Source organism: Triticum urartu, chromosome 3A (genome assembly GCF_056163025.1).
Source record: "Triticum urartu cultivar PI428250 chromosome 3A, HENAU_Tu73, whole genome shotgun sequence".
NCBI lineage: Eukaryota > Viridiplantae > Streptophyta > Magnoliopsida > Poales > Poaceae > Triticum > Triticum urartu.
In genome coordinates this window covers 105,379,246-105,395,301 of record NC_141875.1, presented here as the reverse complement: position 1 = coordinate 105,395,301, position 16,056 = coordinate 105,379,246, and positions in this window count along the sequence as shown.

Genomic DNA, 16,056 nt, shown 5'->3' with positions numbered 1-16,056 from the left:
CCATTATTTGGGCCTAGAGGGAGGCATTGTGAAGTAATAAGTAGATGATGGGTTGCTAGAGTGACAGAAGCTTAAACCCTAGTTTATGCGTTGCTTCGTAAGGGGCTGATTTGGATCCATATGTTTCATGCTATGGTTAGGTTTACCTTAATACTTCTGTTGTAGTTGCGGATGCTTGCAATAGGGGTTAATCATAAGTGGGATGCTTGTCCAAGGAAGGGCAGTACCCAAGCACTGGTCCACCCACATATCAAATTATCAAAGTACCGGACGCGAATCATATGAGCGTGATGAAAACTAGCTTGACGATAATTCCCATGTGTCCTCGGGAGCGGTTTCCTTTATATGAGAGTTTGTCTAGGCTTGTCCTTTGCTACAAAAAGGATTGGGCCATCTTGCTGCACCTTATTTACTTTTATTCCTTGTTACCCGTTATAAATTTCCTTATCACAAAACAATCTATTACCGATAATTTCAGTGCTTGCAGAGAATACCTTGCTGAAAACCACTTATCATTTCCTTCTGCTCCTTGTTGTGTTCGACACTCTTACTTATCGAAAAGGCTACGATAGATCCCCTACACTTATGGGTCATCAATTGACAACCCCTTTATCGCGTTGGTTGCGAGGTTCTTATTTGTTTGTGTAGGTACGAGGGACTTGCGTGTGGCCTCCTACTGGATTGATACCTTGGTTCTCAAAAAATGAGGTAAATACTTACGCTACTTTGCTGCATCACCCTTTCCTTTTCAAGGGAAAACCAATGCAGTGTGATAACCCACAAGTATAGGGGATCAAATGTAGCCTCTTTCGATAAGTAAGAGTGTCGAACCCAACGAGGAGCTAAAGGTAGAACAAATATTCCCTGAAGTTCTATCGACCACCGATACAACTCTACGCACGCTTAACATTCACTTTACCTAGAACAAGTATGAAACTAGAAGTGCTTTGTAGGTGTTGTTGGATAGGTTTTTAAGATAATAAAGAGCATGTAAATAAGAGCTAGGGGCTGTTTAGATGAAGATACAACTAAGTTAGTTTTAGTAGAGAGCTTGTTGTCACACAAGAAAGTTATTTGTCCCTAGGCAATCAATAACTAGACCGGTAGTCACTATTGCAATTTTATTTGAGGGAGGGGTGTAAGCTAACATAATTTCTCTTCTTGGATCATATGCACTTATGATTGGAACTCTAGCAAGCATCCACAACTACTAAAGATCATTAAGGTAAAACCCAACCATAGCATTAAAGTATCAAGTCATCTCTATTCCCATTCGCAAACAACCTAATTACTCGGGTCTGTGCTTCTGTCACTCACGCCACCCACCATAAGCAAATCATTGCAAACCCTACAACGGGGATCCCTCACACTTGCGCGACACAGAGACACTACAAAAAAGTACACTTCCGTGATGATACGTGTTTGTCACAGTAGGTCGCTTTTTTTGTCATGCATGTACATCCATGACAAATTTATGACAAAATCAAGATAGTCATACCTGTGCTGTCGTAGAAGTGTTCCATGACATTACCAAAATTATCATCATGGAAGTGTCCACTTCCATGACGATAAATCGTGCGTCACAGAAGTGCTTTCGTCAAGGGCGACCGACACATGGCATCCACCGTAACATAATGTCGTTAAGCTATCGGGTCGGGTTTTGGATCCGATAACCCGTTAACAGCGCTGACCAATGGGGATTTTCCACATGTAAAATCATCATTGGCTAGAGGAAACACGTGTCGGCTCATCATCGGGACAGATGTCATCCACTCACAAGACAGAAGGCGCTTATCATACGTCGACACGTGGCACAGCCCAACAAGTTTAAATGGGCCGGCCCAACTAAAGGCCCACAAGATTCGCGAACCATAATGGGCCGGCCCAGCTAAAGGCCCATGAGATTTTGCGGACCATAATGGGCTGGCCCAGCTAAAGGCACACAAGATTTCGCGGGCCATAATGGGCCGGCCCAGGTAAAGGCCCGCAAGATTTTTGTGTGCCATAATAGGCTGGCCCAGGTAAAGGCCCACAAAATTCTTGCAGATCATAATGGGCCGGTCTAGCTAAAGGCCCACAAGATTTCGCCGACATTAATGGGTCGACCCAGCTGTAGGCCCACAAGATTTTGAGGACCCAGTAGGCCGGCTTGTTAACTGGCTGCCATGTTTTGGGCCAAATGCCGGCCCATATTTGATACGGTCTATTAATGGCCTGCCACGCTCCGGGCCTAATAGTGGCCCATATGAGATCCAGCCTGTTAAAAGCCTACCACGTTCTGGGCCAAATTACGGCCCAGATCAGGTCCGGCCCGTTAAGAGGTTTTGGGCCTAATTATGGCCCATATCAGATTTGGCCCGTCAACTGGACACTATGCTTTTGGGCCCACTTGCTAAAGGCCCACTTAGTAATTCAGCCTGATATTAGTTTTGGCCTGTTAAGGGCCCGTTTAACATTTCGGCCCTATATTAATTTCAGCCTGTTAAAAGCCCGTCATATAGTTGGGCCTAACTACGGCCCGGTTTGCATCCGGCTTGCTCGCAGCCGATATCTGATTGGGCCAAACAAGGACCGAGACAATTTTCGGCCTGTTAAAAGCCCGTGATTTGATTCGCATAATCATGGGCCGAGGTTCATTTCGGGCTGCTGCCGGCCCGTGAGCTGATCGGCACGTTTCAGGCCCAACCTACATCATGATTGCATGACGGCCCGATTATGTACAGTAATTTTACGGTTTGGCCGGTTTACTGCGAAGACAAGATATATATACAGTAAAATAACTGCAGCATCATGAATAAGAAAAAACCTATACTATACAATAAAGAAATTACGGCATATTACATCCACTGGGCATCAAAGTTCGCCACTATGATAATAAAGCACAAGCAGACAGCAGATTGCATACACTTGGCATCAAAGATCGCCACCAGTGCAAATAAACACGCCGACAAAATAATATACAAAACCGACAGCACTTCAATAAAGTTCATGAAAGGTTAGCCCTGCTGGGGAGCTGCAGTGCAAGCAGCTGAGCAAGATGATGAGACTACGCTTGTTCAACACTTATATCTTCCTCACTCTGAAAGATAAACAAGCAGACAGATGACAGGTTTTGCACATAAAAGTATCAGTGCTGACAATTCATCACATTTCTTACTGACGAATAAAGTGACACAGTTTAAATTTGCATTAACACAATATGGTATTGTTCAGGTCAAGACATGGTAGGAAATGACATTGTGAAGGAGTTGGCAGCTTCACGACACCACTAGATTACAGATCAAGAACTCATAAGTATCAATGGTTAGTGTGCTGTCAATTTATACCATTTCAGATTGGCAAATAAAGAGACGGTTTAAGTAATAGTAGAATTATATGACATTTTTCATAGTTAAGACATTGCAGAATATGACATTGTGCTGTAGTGGGTAGGTTCACCACACCACTGGATTACAGATGAAGAACAGAAGCATACATGTAGTGCAAAAGAAGATCACTTTCTCTGTATAGTTTAATTTACATGGTATGAAGAAGGAACTTGGTTGTACAACTGAAAACTTAAATTGAGAAAGGACGAAATTTTGTTTATGAACTACATATAATAAACTTTAAACAAGAAATTTGATGCAAACACCAAAAATAAACAGCTGTTGCAGTCATGCCTAACAAAATATATACAACAAAGTTTGAAGGCTTGAGATGGACAAACTTACATTATTGGTGAAGACAGGCTCTATAAAGGCCTTGTCCATGCTGATGGGGGGCGGGGGCAATTCAAGAAGTTTACCACAGAATCTTCTTCAAAAGCATTGCCTTTATTCTACATTTTGTTAAGAGTAAATATAGATGTGATAATATACAAAAAAATGAAGAATATTTAGGATAAGATGAAGAGTGATGCTACATAACCAAGTAGCTATAAATGTAAGTGCAGCGATACAGGCAAAAGGTACAGCCAAGAGCAATGCACAACTAAACTTCTTCAGTACCAACCTTAAGGTAAGAGTAAATATAGATCTGATGTGTAGAAAATGGAGGGCAAAGGAAAATAAGCTGCAGAGTGATGGTACATGAACTAGTACCTGTCATTATAAGTACACTGATAAAGGACAACATGTACTTACAAGAACAATGCATAGCTAAAAAAACATTGGCATTGGATATATTCTACACTAATGTAACCATTCATACATATCAGATAATTTGGAGTGAACAATTGATAAGCAAGCTATCATGCATACTGCTGTCACATAATGAACCAGGTATGTATGCAAGTACAGTGATACAGGACAGTAGGTACTAAAAAGAGCAAAGCAGCAGGCAGCATATTTGCGATATCCTGTCGTTCTTGTCAAACCAGAATTCTTCTTCGAGCAGATTTCCTGCAAAAAAGATCCATAAGGCACATGCGGAAAAGTAGAAGTTCAAATTGTCATGTGATTTCATAGACAATACCTCATCCTGGGAATGAGACCAGCGCATAACAAGGTTTTTCCATTCAATGTCTTCTAAATTTAGCACATGAGACTTCACCGGAAATTCGTTCATAGACTTGCCATCAAAGTGTGATTTCCTCACGTAACACCGATACTGCTGCAATGCTTCCTTGAAAAGCACAAGCAAGCTTCGCTCGTCATGACTATCCAGATTGACCCTCGCCTAGTTACAACAATGTAATGTAAATCATTGATGTGTTCAATCAGCAGAAAACAGGAAAATAATAGCCATGAATAATAGCACTTACACGTAAGTTGGACAGGAAGAAGTGAAAATGGTGTTTGTCTTCACAATAATCTTCCCATGATGGGAATATATGCACGTAGTCCCTAACAACATTGAAAGCATTGTCTTTTATACTGGGAATAAATGGAATGGGGTTCCAATCTGCAGGAATTGGCTGTCTCTGCAGTTGGGATAGGTCTTCGACCGGTGGACTTGCTGTACTTTTTGCTAGAGTGGGATTTTTCTGTGGTACAGCTGGTGCTATGCAAAATGAAATCGGTGTACCTTTTGCTGGAGTGCAGGTCCTGTATGGTGGGGCTAGTGGTGTGGCCAGTGAAGTATGGGTACAGTCTACTGGAGTCGGTCCTACGTTTTGTGTCATTGGTTGTACAGCCAATATAAGTGGGGTGCTGTCTGATTTCTCCGGCACCACCATGTTTTTCAAGGACTTTGCTGGTGCTCCTTCAGGTTCGGCAATCACCCTCTTCCTTTTTGATGTCTGATGCACAAGAACAACATTTGAGTGGAAAAACATGGTATGATGACAGATGGAATATGTATTGATAATGGATGGGCATGGCATCTCGACATATATGATGAGTAAACTAAGCAGATGGCGGTGCAACAAAGTCGAAGAAATGCAAGACAACATATGCAAGATACCCGCAATCAATAAAACATTGCCAAATTAGAACAGGCACCTTGATGGGTGAACAGGACAGGCCATCTGCCTTTGACTCCTCGAGGTTAGAATAGTTATTAGGATCATATTTTGAACAAGAATCAACAGGTGGGGAGCGTATGAGTTTCATTGCATCCAGAATGGCACTCAATGCCTTGGTGCCAATTTTGCAAGTCATTGTAGTGTTTAGCTTCAAGAGTGGACTGCTGCATATAACGGGAAAACCTTAAGCATCAGAGTAAAATCAGCAAAGTGGAACTTGCTGGAATATATGTGCTAATATTGCCGGTACGGCTAGAAAGGCTTCGGATACTAGCTCTCTTCAAGTGAAGGTGCAGTACTGTTAATATCAATGTAACTGTCAAAGGCGACACAACTCCCCGCATTTCCTTGCTATTCTTATAGGATTCAAGTGGGCAGGCCACTACAAATCCTATTCCTATGTTTACAAGATCCTACGAAACAAAGAGGCTCAAAGTGTCCATCACAACCGACCGTATAGACCTCTACACTGCAAATGTCCCTGCTCATCTTCAGTACAAGGAACATATTGTACTACTATCATACTCTCTTCGTTCCAAAATATAAGTCTTGGTAGAGATTTCCACTATGGATCACATACAGATGTACATTTTCGAGTGTAGATTCACTCATTTTGCTCCATATGTTGTCCATGGTGGAATCTATACAAAGACTTGTATTTAGGAACGGAGAGAGTACATATTAAAGAAGAATGGAAGAGGAACATGGTAAAGAAGAGCAAGAAGATTTTGGATAATAAAATGTTGGTTGCACAGTGCCCACACATGATGAACCAGAGCACATTAAGAATGCAACTCCTAGCTGTCTCTCGACCATTTCAGGCGGTTGGATGAAGATCCTACGTCTCCTAACCCTTCTTCTTCCTCGTCTCTGATTCTTCCCATACAGAACACCGCACGGGCCGCCGACCGGACCACCGGCCCCCACCGCCTGTGTTCCTCCGCCACCCCCACCCCAACCCCCACCCGCATCGAGTTTTCTTCATTCGACAAGGCCCCACAACCACCCAAGCCCCTTCGATCGCACCGGCGAACTCCGGCGAGCTCTGAAAAATCGACTGACCCAATTTTGAAATTTAGTCTACTGTGATTTAACTAGCACTACTAGGAAAAGGCGTACTAATGGCGCACTGGTTTTGCCTACTAATGGCGCATTACCAGTGTGCCATTAGTAGCACGCCACTAGTATATCTTACTAATGGCGCACCACAGGTGCGCCATTAGTATCTGGTATACTAATGGCGCACCAACTAGTGCGCCATTAGTATGTAACAGCATGCGCCATTAGTGTGCCTCCTGGGGGGCCATACGTAAGCATGGCTTTGTCATACTAATGGCACATTCTCTGTTGATGCGCCATTAGTATCCTTTGGCATACTAATGGCGCACCTGGTGGTGATGCGCCATTAGTATGAATATTTGTTTTTTTCCTTTTCTGATTTTTGCGCAGGTTACAAAATATATTATTAGACAGAATATAAAATATATTATTAGACAGAATATAGACAGCAGCACACAACAACATCAGATTCATCGAATACAATAGAAGATTAGTCTCCGAATACAATTCATCATATTAGTCTCCGAATTCAAAAGACCGAACAAAGATAAAACATTACAAGTCTCAAGACCGCGAGTATCGAGTTTGTCTTCACATTACAAGTCGATATCGATCATCTAAACTACCATCACATAAAGATAAACTACCGTCACATTACAAGTCGATATCGATATCGAGCATCATCGCGATCAAACTGGTCTTCATCCGGTTCCTCCAACGCTCCCTCCTCTCTCCCGCTAGATAGCGGGCGTATCTAGATTCGGCCTCCGCCCTAGTGGTGTACCCTTTGTAACTATTACCGCTGAAACGGTGAATGTCTCCGACACTCTTCCCAGTCGTCGTAGACTCCGGGAACCTTACCCTTGTACACGACATACGACGGCATCTCTATGCACAAGCCAAACAATAGACAATACATAAGCAATATGTAAGTATGCAACAAAAGGATCGGAAGAGAAAAGCAAGACATTAATAGCATGATTCATGGTCCTACTAATAAATAGCATCGATTACATCTAAGTTGAACGACTGTCCAAACCAAAGAGACATATGAATTCATTAAAGTATAATTATAACATGAGCCAATCAATGTTTCAGAACTACACATCACTACTTTCGACTCGACTCATCAGATAGGAACGTGGACGAAGCCGCCGTCTGTCGTGATGGTCATGAAATCGCGGTCGTTGTCACCCTGCATTTGTAGCATTTCATCTATCTCACTGTTGGACGGTTGATATCTGAGGAAGAACTGCCCCGAGGTGTGAAGGACATCTTGATGGATGATGTCCGCAAACTCCGACTGGATGCGAAAGAATTCTTGTCCGAGGTCCGCGTCCTGGACTGTCGACAAGCTCGCGGCCCAATCTATGAGATTATCTGGTAGCAGAAATTGATGATGGTCCCTTACGATCGCCCGCATGTGATGGAGGGCGTAGTAGGCATCCTTCTGACCGCCAGGCGGCTGCTTGACGCAGCAGAACTTCGTATTGTGTGAGAACATGTGCTTGCCGTACTTACGAACTGCCCTGGTGAAGGTGCCTCCAGATTTGGCATAGGCGGGGATAACATCATCAAGAACTTTCTTGACATTTGTGTAGTCTATCTTGGAGTTAGGTTCGGGTCTAAATACGTGGCCATGGAATATTTCGGGCTGAAGAGGATGAGTGTGCAATGTGTGTCACTACACAGAACACGGAATGTTAGAAAAAAAAGAACGATCGAAATCTAAGAAATAATATGTTACAGGGCGGTTAAGGGATGACTTACTCGGGAAAGTAAGCCACAAGGAAGTTATCCTTATCTGGGTTTGCCAGAATGACGCCTTCGAGGTGTGAACTCACAACTTGGCGGTCCCCAGCGCTGCTCAAGTGCTTGGCACGCATGTAGAAGGGGTCGACTATCACGATGTCCGGGGTCTTGTCTCTAATGATCCGCATCTCCATACTCAGCGAAAATAGCCGAACGAAGGTGTAGTGCAGCGGATGAAGGTTAAACATAGCAAAGATGTCATCAAACCGCAGGACGATCGTACCCCCGATGTCGCCATCCACAAAGCCCTTGCCCTCTGGCACCTTGGCTATGAAAACCGGGTATGCCACATCCTTCTCTCTGAGACGCCGCTTCTCCAAAGAAAGAACACTGTCGTGCAGACTCCGCATAGCACCGGTTGCAGCATTCAGCATATTTGGCGGTAGCATCGCCCTACCCGCCACATGCACCCTCCTCGAGATATCCTTAGGTGAAGGTGGCCCATCCTGAGCATGGATCGAACTCGGTGCCGGCTGGCTCGCACCGGCGCCCTTGTTAGTCTTTCGTTTCCGTCCCTTCTTATTGATCTCCTGTAATGGGACCGAGTTCTCCTCACAGACCGCCTTCTTGAGCGTGTTGGGGCTGATAATATTTCGCACCTCAGCTATCTGAGGCTCGGTGAAGGCGGGAGCTGGAGGCGTGTCCTGAGAACTGAACGCCAGATGACGCCTATGGCAATTGGATTTATCCGCCGTACCAGCTAGATCGCGGTCGTCTTGGTTGGGTTCTTGAGAAAGAGGCCCGCAGAACTCGTCAGCGTACCCATGTTCGGCAAAGTACTTATAAACTTTGGTAAATGTACCGTCATCGTTGTCGTCACCGTCCGGATCCTGTGCCATAGGGCTGTCCGGATCCTGTGCCATAGGGATATCCGGCAGGTCCGATAGCGTTGCGGCGTTCTTGCCATGGCTTGGCGCCAGCACGACTGGCGGTCTTGTCTGTGGGGTGGTGTCCCTCGCCCCCAAACGAATCGGGCACTTCGGCCAAAGCAGGGGCCAGTTTACGCAGGTGCTGAGGGTCATCTCATCTTCTTCGTCGGCCCTAGCGGGTCGAATCGGAGGTAACAGCTCGTCGCAGCCTGGCAGCACCCGAACCACTTCAACCCTATACATTGTGGGTGGCATCGGATTACCGTGGAACATGGGGTTGCCCGGTTGAACGATTCTGCCCTTGGCGACATCGACCAACTCGGCGCCCACGAAATGCAGAAGAGTGCAAGGAACGTCGGCGGTGCCCTGCGAAAACATGTACAGGGCGTTAGGGATGCCCAGTCAAAGGCAAGGAGATGAAGTCATCGGCCGAGAGGCTTGTTTACCGTGATGCCGTCGAGCTCGGCTAATGTCGAGGTACCGCCAACGGCGGGCGTGCAACTAACGGAGGGGGCGCTTGCTGGCGAGGTGCCGGCCGGCGTACACCCGGGTGCATTAAGCTCCAATGCCCGTGCTGGCACCGGAGACACGAATACCGCCTTCGCCGGAGACACCAATGGCGCCGCCGCCGGAGACACCAATGGCGCCGCCTGCGCGCTGTGCGAGTTGCTGGCCGTGAAGCTGGGAACCGGGGGAGGCCCCTGTTGGCCGCCCGCAATCCACGTCGTCAGCCCATGAATCAACGTAGGCACCATGGCGTTGAGCGTCGTTCCAAGTTGTTGTTGCACTTGCTCTTGGACAAGCTCCGGAATCCGCGCCACTTGTGCCTTGAGTTCTTCAACCTCGCGCGTCTAGCTTTCCGAGCTAGTCTTTTTCTCCTTCCGCACACCAGCGGTATAGTATGACCCCCATTTTGTGGACAAGCCTTTGCCGGCCACACGACCAGCTGATGTTGGCTTAGTGAGCTTATCCTTGTTTTTCATTACGTTCAACGCCCTATTTAAAGGGGTGTCGAAAGGGGAGCTCTTAGACGACCCCGCGCTACTACTTTCAGTGTCCTGCGAAAGGAACGTGAACCATTTAGAAATATTGGGGATTAATTAGAGTGCAACCATATGGAGCTAATTACGCGGGGGTGTATTCCTTACTAGAAGAAGCTCAAGCGCCCTGGTCTTCGGATCCGTGGTAAGCTCCTTTGTTATCGGGTCCTCCTTGTACCGGGCCCTGACATAGTTCCTGGTCTGCTTGTCACCACTGTATTTCTCGAAGCGGGGCGGTAGGCCTTGCTCGGCACGCTCCGCGTCCTCCTTGTCCCATATAGGCTTCGCCACTCTGTAACCGCCGGGACCGAGTTTGTGTTCCCCTAAGTTCAACTCCCGCATTTCTTTCCCCCACTGACTTGATTCGGAGGTTGCACTGCTCTCGCACTTGATCTTGAACTCCTTGTACTCATCTTCGCTCATCAAAGGATATTTCGCCTTGATCTTCTCATAACTATCACCTTTATCAATCATTCTCTTCACCGCACTTTTCCAAGTAGACAGGGCCGTGCTCATCTTCGTGAGGGCGGCACTGTTCACTTTACTCCCTGAGAAGCGTGTGTTTTCAAATTCGGCGGGGAACTTGTATCATTCGTGCAGCTTCGTGAAGAGGAGGTTACGCCAATTCCCTCGGTCCTTATGCCTAAGGTTCTCAGTGTTGATCGAGACGGTGCTCCGGAGAATGCACCCGACCTGAAGCGAGTACCCCTTGACTATATGTTTGGGCTCCGTTGGATTCCCGTCGGAGTCCACTTGAGTGAATTCCTCCTTGAGGGTGCGGAGCGCATTCGGGCGCCGGTCCTTCCTTTGCTTCTTCGGTTGGCTGCCATCTGTGTGTGCGCCGCCATCATCAGTGGTGGCATCCTCGGTGGCACCATCAGTGGTGTCATCCCCGACGCTACTAGGGGTTGTGTAATCAGGATCGGTGTCTTCCGCGGCGTCCTCATAGCGGTGAGGTTGTTCCTCCATCTCCTGGGACAGCTCCCAGAATTGCTTGCCGCCCGAACCACCGGCCTCATCGTTGTGGGCCATGTTTCGCTCTAAATAGGAAAAAAGTTTGGTCAAAAAGTTGGTTATTGTCAAGGAACAAGATCATGGTCTCATCATTTAGGGTTTGTCGACACCGAGGCACCCTAAAAGCCTAAGCTTTCATCATTTAGGGTTTGTCGACGCCGAGGCACCCTAAAAGCCTAAGCGTACATCATTTAGGTTCTCATCGACACTGAGGCATCCGGGGCAGCCAAGTTAAGTTTTTATCATTTAGGGTTTATCGATGCCGAGGCACCCTAGGTTGGGCCTAATCACTAGGCACTAATCACTTGGCTCTATTGCCACCTATGTTGGGTTTATCATCTAGGGTTTATCGATGCTAAGGAGAATTCTAAGTTGGGCCTAATCACTTGGCTCTATTGCCACCTATGGTTTAATGCAGGAAGAATAAAGGGGCAGTTGATCCTACTTAATTAAGTACTAAGATACCCCGGCCCATGCATTATCGCAAGTACCCCATATGTCCTATTTTTAGCAAAGTCATGCTAAAATTCACGGAAAATTTCAGCATGACCTTTGCTGAAAATAGGACATATGGAGTACCTGAATTTGCCGGAACGGAAGTTAATCGACATTCCGGCAAACTCAAGGGCCTCTCGGGGTACCTGCAAATTCATCACGACACGATGGTCGGAGCAACATACCTAGCAAACTAGTACCACAATGTGCCTCTACTTTCATATGGATGACAAGGCCACAGACCATATGGTCCTCTGCTTTCATATGGACAAAAATCATCTCAACTTATGTGAGCTTCCATTCCAGATCTAATAGCAGCAAGTTGTTCACTTGTAGCTCAACTTATGTGAGCTGCCTTCAAGAAAAGAAATCTGCAGTGGCACATCTGCTCTCTGAATACATCGGCAAGAAACGAAACAACACCTAGTACCATCCATCTGCTATGGCCGTATCATGCAGTTTAACTAAGCACTAACAGGTAATTATATAACAGAAAACTTGGCGCGTACGTGTCACTTAGCTTGGGCAAGCAACATACCTCGTCCTCTTGGTTAGTCCAAACAAGCTGTATGCTGAGCCTCAACTCACCACCTGCACATTTTACAGCACCCATGAAATTTTCACGATCAGGAAGACAAACAGGGTTTTCAACTACTATATTCAGTTTCATGGCATCAGTTGAACAGTTGAAAAAGAACAAGCTTCATTTAAATATCTTGCTGCTAACAAACATAACTAATGTTAGTACTCAAAAAATAGAGTGACCACACAGGGAACAAACAAACTATTCACTTTTTATTTCTTCAGAATTGGACCAGACAGAGAACAACTCCTTGGAAGCAAACTTATATGGAAAGGTTCAGCAACTTGAAACGTAACTCTTATATGAAAATCTTCTGTATGATCAAGTAAGCAGAGCACATGTATATACCTGTATCACTGTCTTGGAGCCAACAAACGCCTCAATTTTTCTCCAACCATGATCGAACCTGATCGCCCATGCTTCTTCTTTCACTCTCCTGCATAAAGTTATTGTTACTACCTGGGAGGGATTATATGCTTGTTTACCACTACTAATACCATTTTTTAATATAATCTTCATTCTCCTGCTATTTCTTTTCTTACAAGTGTTGATGCCATAGTGTCTCAGGTTCTTCCTAGTTAAAACATGTGATTTTGAGAAGGAATTTGCCCAATTTTCGCAGGGAGACAAAACTTAGCTAAAAATTTGATATAACAAGTAGTCCATGAAATTATATTTCCTCTAGGCAAAGTAGAAGATATTATTTTGTTTTTCCTCTAAGGTAAAGGAAATATCCATCACTTTGAAGTGTCTAATAGATGAAATAATGCATGAGTTAGAAAGATATGTGCAAGTGTTTGAAGGCATCCTGTGAAGCAGAGCTTCCAAATTGATCTTCTTGAAACATTGTTACTAAGTAAGGCTTAATTTCATATTTCTGCAAACTAAGGTAAACCAATCATTACATGAATAAATTTCTCATTTGGAGAAGCCAAGTATCAAAGGTTTCGAACCATGAGAATTTATTGCATTTTTCGGTGACAACACGGCTAGGAAAAAAAGAATCTGATACAGAGACTAATGACGCGATGCCCCCCTCCCTTAGAGGCATTATCACAAACACCTATCAACCACAATCCTTTCACATGTAAACTTGAGCATGCTCTGGAAAAATCACGCAGCAAGCAAAAAATTGAACAGAGAATGCAAGAGGAAGGAGGGAGGGGGATGAGGGAAGAGGGAGGAAGGACGAAGGAGTGGTGGCTACCTGCCTACGGACTGGTCACCGGCATAGCTCCGAGCAGTAGCGTTGCTGGGCAGGAGCGCCTGCTCCAGGGAGGGGGGCGCTGCTGGTGGGAGCGGCTGCTTGATGGGGGGAGGCGCTGCTGGGGTCCTGTACCGGAGGCGGGGCAGCGGAGGGTTCGGCCGGCTGGGCGCGCCGCGGCGGCGGGCCGACAGCGGTGGCGGCGGCTAGGAACCCTAGCTGTCGCGCTTGGGAGGGAGGTTGACGCAGGCGGGGCCGCGGGGGGAGGGGAACGGCGAGGGCGCGGGTGCGGGTGGAGGGAGGACGGTGAGGGAGGTGGTCGGGTGCGGCGGGGGAAGCGAGCACGGCCGGGGACGGCGAGCACGGGGGAAGTGGTGGGCGGTGGTGGTCAGGCATGGGTGAGACGAGGCAGGGGAGGGATTAGAGAGAAATGGAGATTGGGGATTTTAGTGTGGGGGGAGGCTTAGCAATGGCGCACCACCCAGGGGTGCGCCATAAGTACATCCATAGCAATGGCGCCCACCGAGGGGTGCGCCATAAGTAATTTAATCTAGCCCGACTTGTCACGTTATATACAACCTAACCCTATCTACAACAGACCCCGCCCACTAGCCCGACTGGTCAATACGCAACACACACACCAGGAGGTCCTGGGTTCGATTCCCAGGCTTCCCAATATTTTTTATGCATTTTAAATCCTGTTTGATATTTATTTGTGTTTAAATATGTTCAAACTTGTTTAAATCATAACAGTAATATTTTTTATAAAAATAGTAATACCCCCCCAGGGGTGCGGGGGGCTGGGTGCTCGTCGGCAGCGGTGGAGCGGGGGAGGGTTGCGGTGGGTCGTCGGCGGCGGCGGAGCTAGCTAGCGGGGGAGGGTGCGGGTGGGATCGAGATCGAGATGGAGGGGGAATCGAGATCGAGATGGAGGGGGATCCAGATCAAAAGTGCCCATGAAATTTAAAAATATTCATGATATAAAAAGTGCCCATGAAATACAATCGAGAAATGAAGACTACGATTTAAATACAATCGATCTTAGCTAGCTATCTATTCACAATCTTCTTGCCCTTCTTTTTCGCATATGGAGTTCTTCTATGGAACGGACGTCCTTTAGGTAGGGTGGTCCTGCTTCTTCTTGTGGTGTGTGCTGCTACTTCATCGTCGTCGTCATGTTTGATCTTTGAGTCGCCGTACTTGTCAAAGTCTTGCTCATTGGCTACTCCATCCATTCCGATGATCTTCCTTTTGCCTCTCCTCACGACAACACGACTGGGCTTTGACGGGTCGGTAATGAAGAAGCATTGGTCCACTTGGGAAGCCAGTACCCATGGCTCATTTTTCGCGGTGACGTTTGCGCCCGCGGTCTTGGATTTGGCTTCGGGTATAACCATGGTGGTGAAATACCGGTCTTCTTTTAGGACGCTCTTGGCCCATCTGACACGGAACATCGGGACCTTCTCTCCAGCGTAGCTCAGCTCCCAGATCTCCTCGATCCTTCCGTAGTATCTGTCCTTGTCGTTGCCGGTGTAGGATTCCATCGTTACCCCGGAGTTCTGATAACCATCGCTCTTCATGTCCTTGTCCTCGGTGTAGAATGTGTAGCCGTTGATATCGTACGCCTCATAGGTCATCAGGTTGTGCTCGGCGCCCTGTGACAAGGCGAATATGAGTTGTTCTTCCGCGAAAGAATCCTCATGTAAAGGGTACGACAGAAGCTTCTGCTTGAACCAACGCGTGAAACATGAGTTGTGCTCTTTGAGTATATCTCCGTCCGTCCTCTGTTGGCCTCGGTCATTGTACGTCTTCTCAATAAAGGTTTTGTGCTCTACCACCCAAGGATCGACCACGTCTATGTGTTGTAGCGCGACTAGGTTTTCTCTTTCAAAGTCGGCGAGTCGACCCTCGTTGTCGACATGCATTTCGCGGCGACCCTCACGGTGACCCCATCCAGCGAGCCTGCCGAGGTGCCTGTTGACGGGCAGACCAACGGGGTTCTCGATGCCTAGATAATTCGTGCAGTAGGAGATGCACTCTTCGGTCAGAAAGCCCCTGCCTATACTTCCCTCTGGACGTGACATGTTGCGAACGTATCCTTTGATGACACCATTCATCCTTTCGAACGGCATCATGCTGTGCAGGAACGTCGGCCCGAGTTGGATGATATCCTCCACGATATGGACCAGCAGATGCACCATAACGTCGAAGAATGCGGGCGGGAAGTACATCTCAAGCTCGCATTGTATCACCACGATCTCTTCCTGTAGCCTTCTGAGTTGCCTCACGCCAATCGACTTCCGAGATATGACGTCGAAAAAGTTTCATAGGCCAAATAGCGTTTCACGGACGCGCGCGTCCATGATCCCACGGATTGCAACTGGAAGTATCTGCATCATCAGCACGTGACAGTCGTGAGACTTCATCCCGCTGAACTTCTGCTTCGCTGGGCCTAGGTATCTGCTTATCTTCCCCGCGTAACCGTAAGGAAGTTTTACTCCTAGGAGGCAGTTGAAAAACTGCTCGATCTCCTC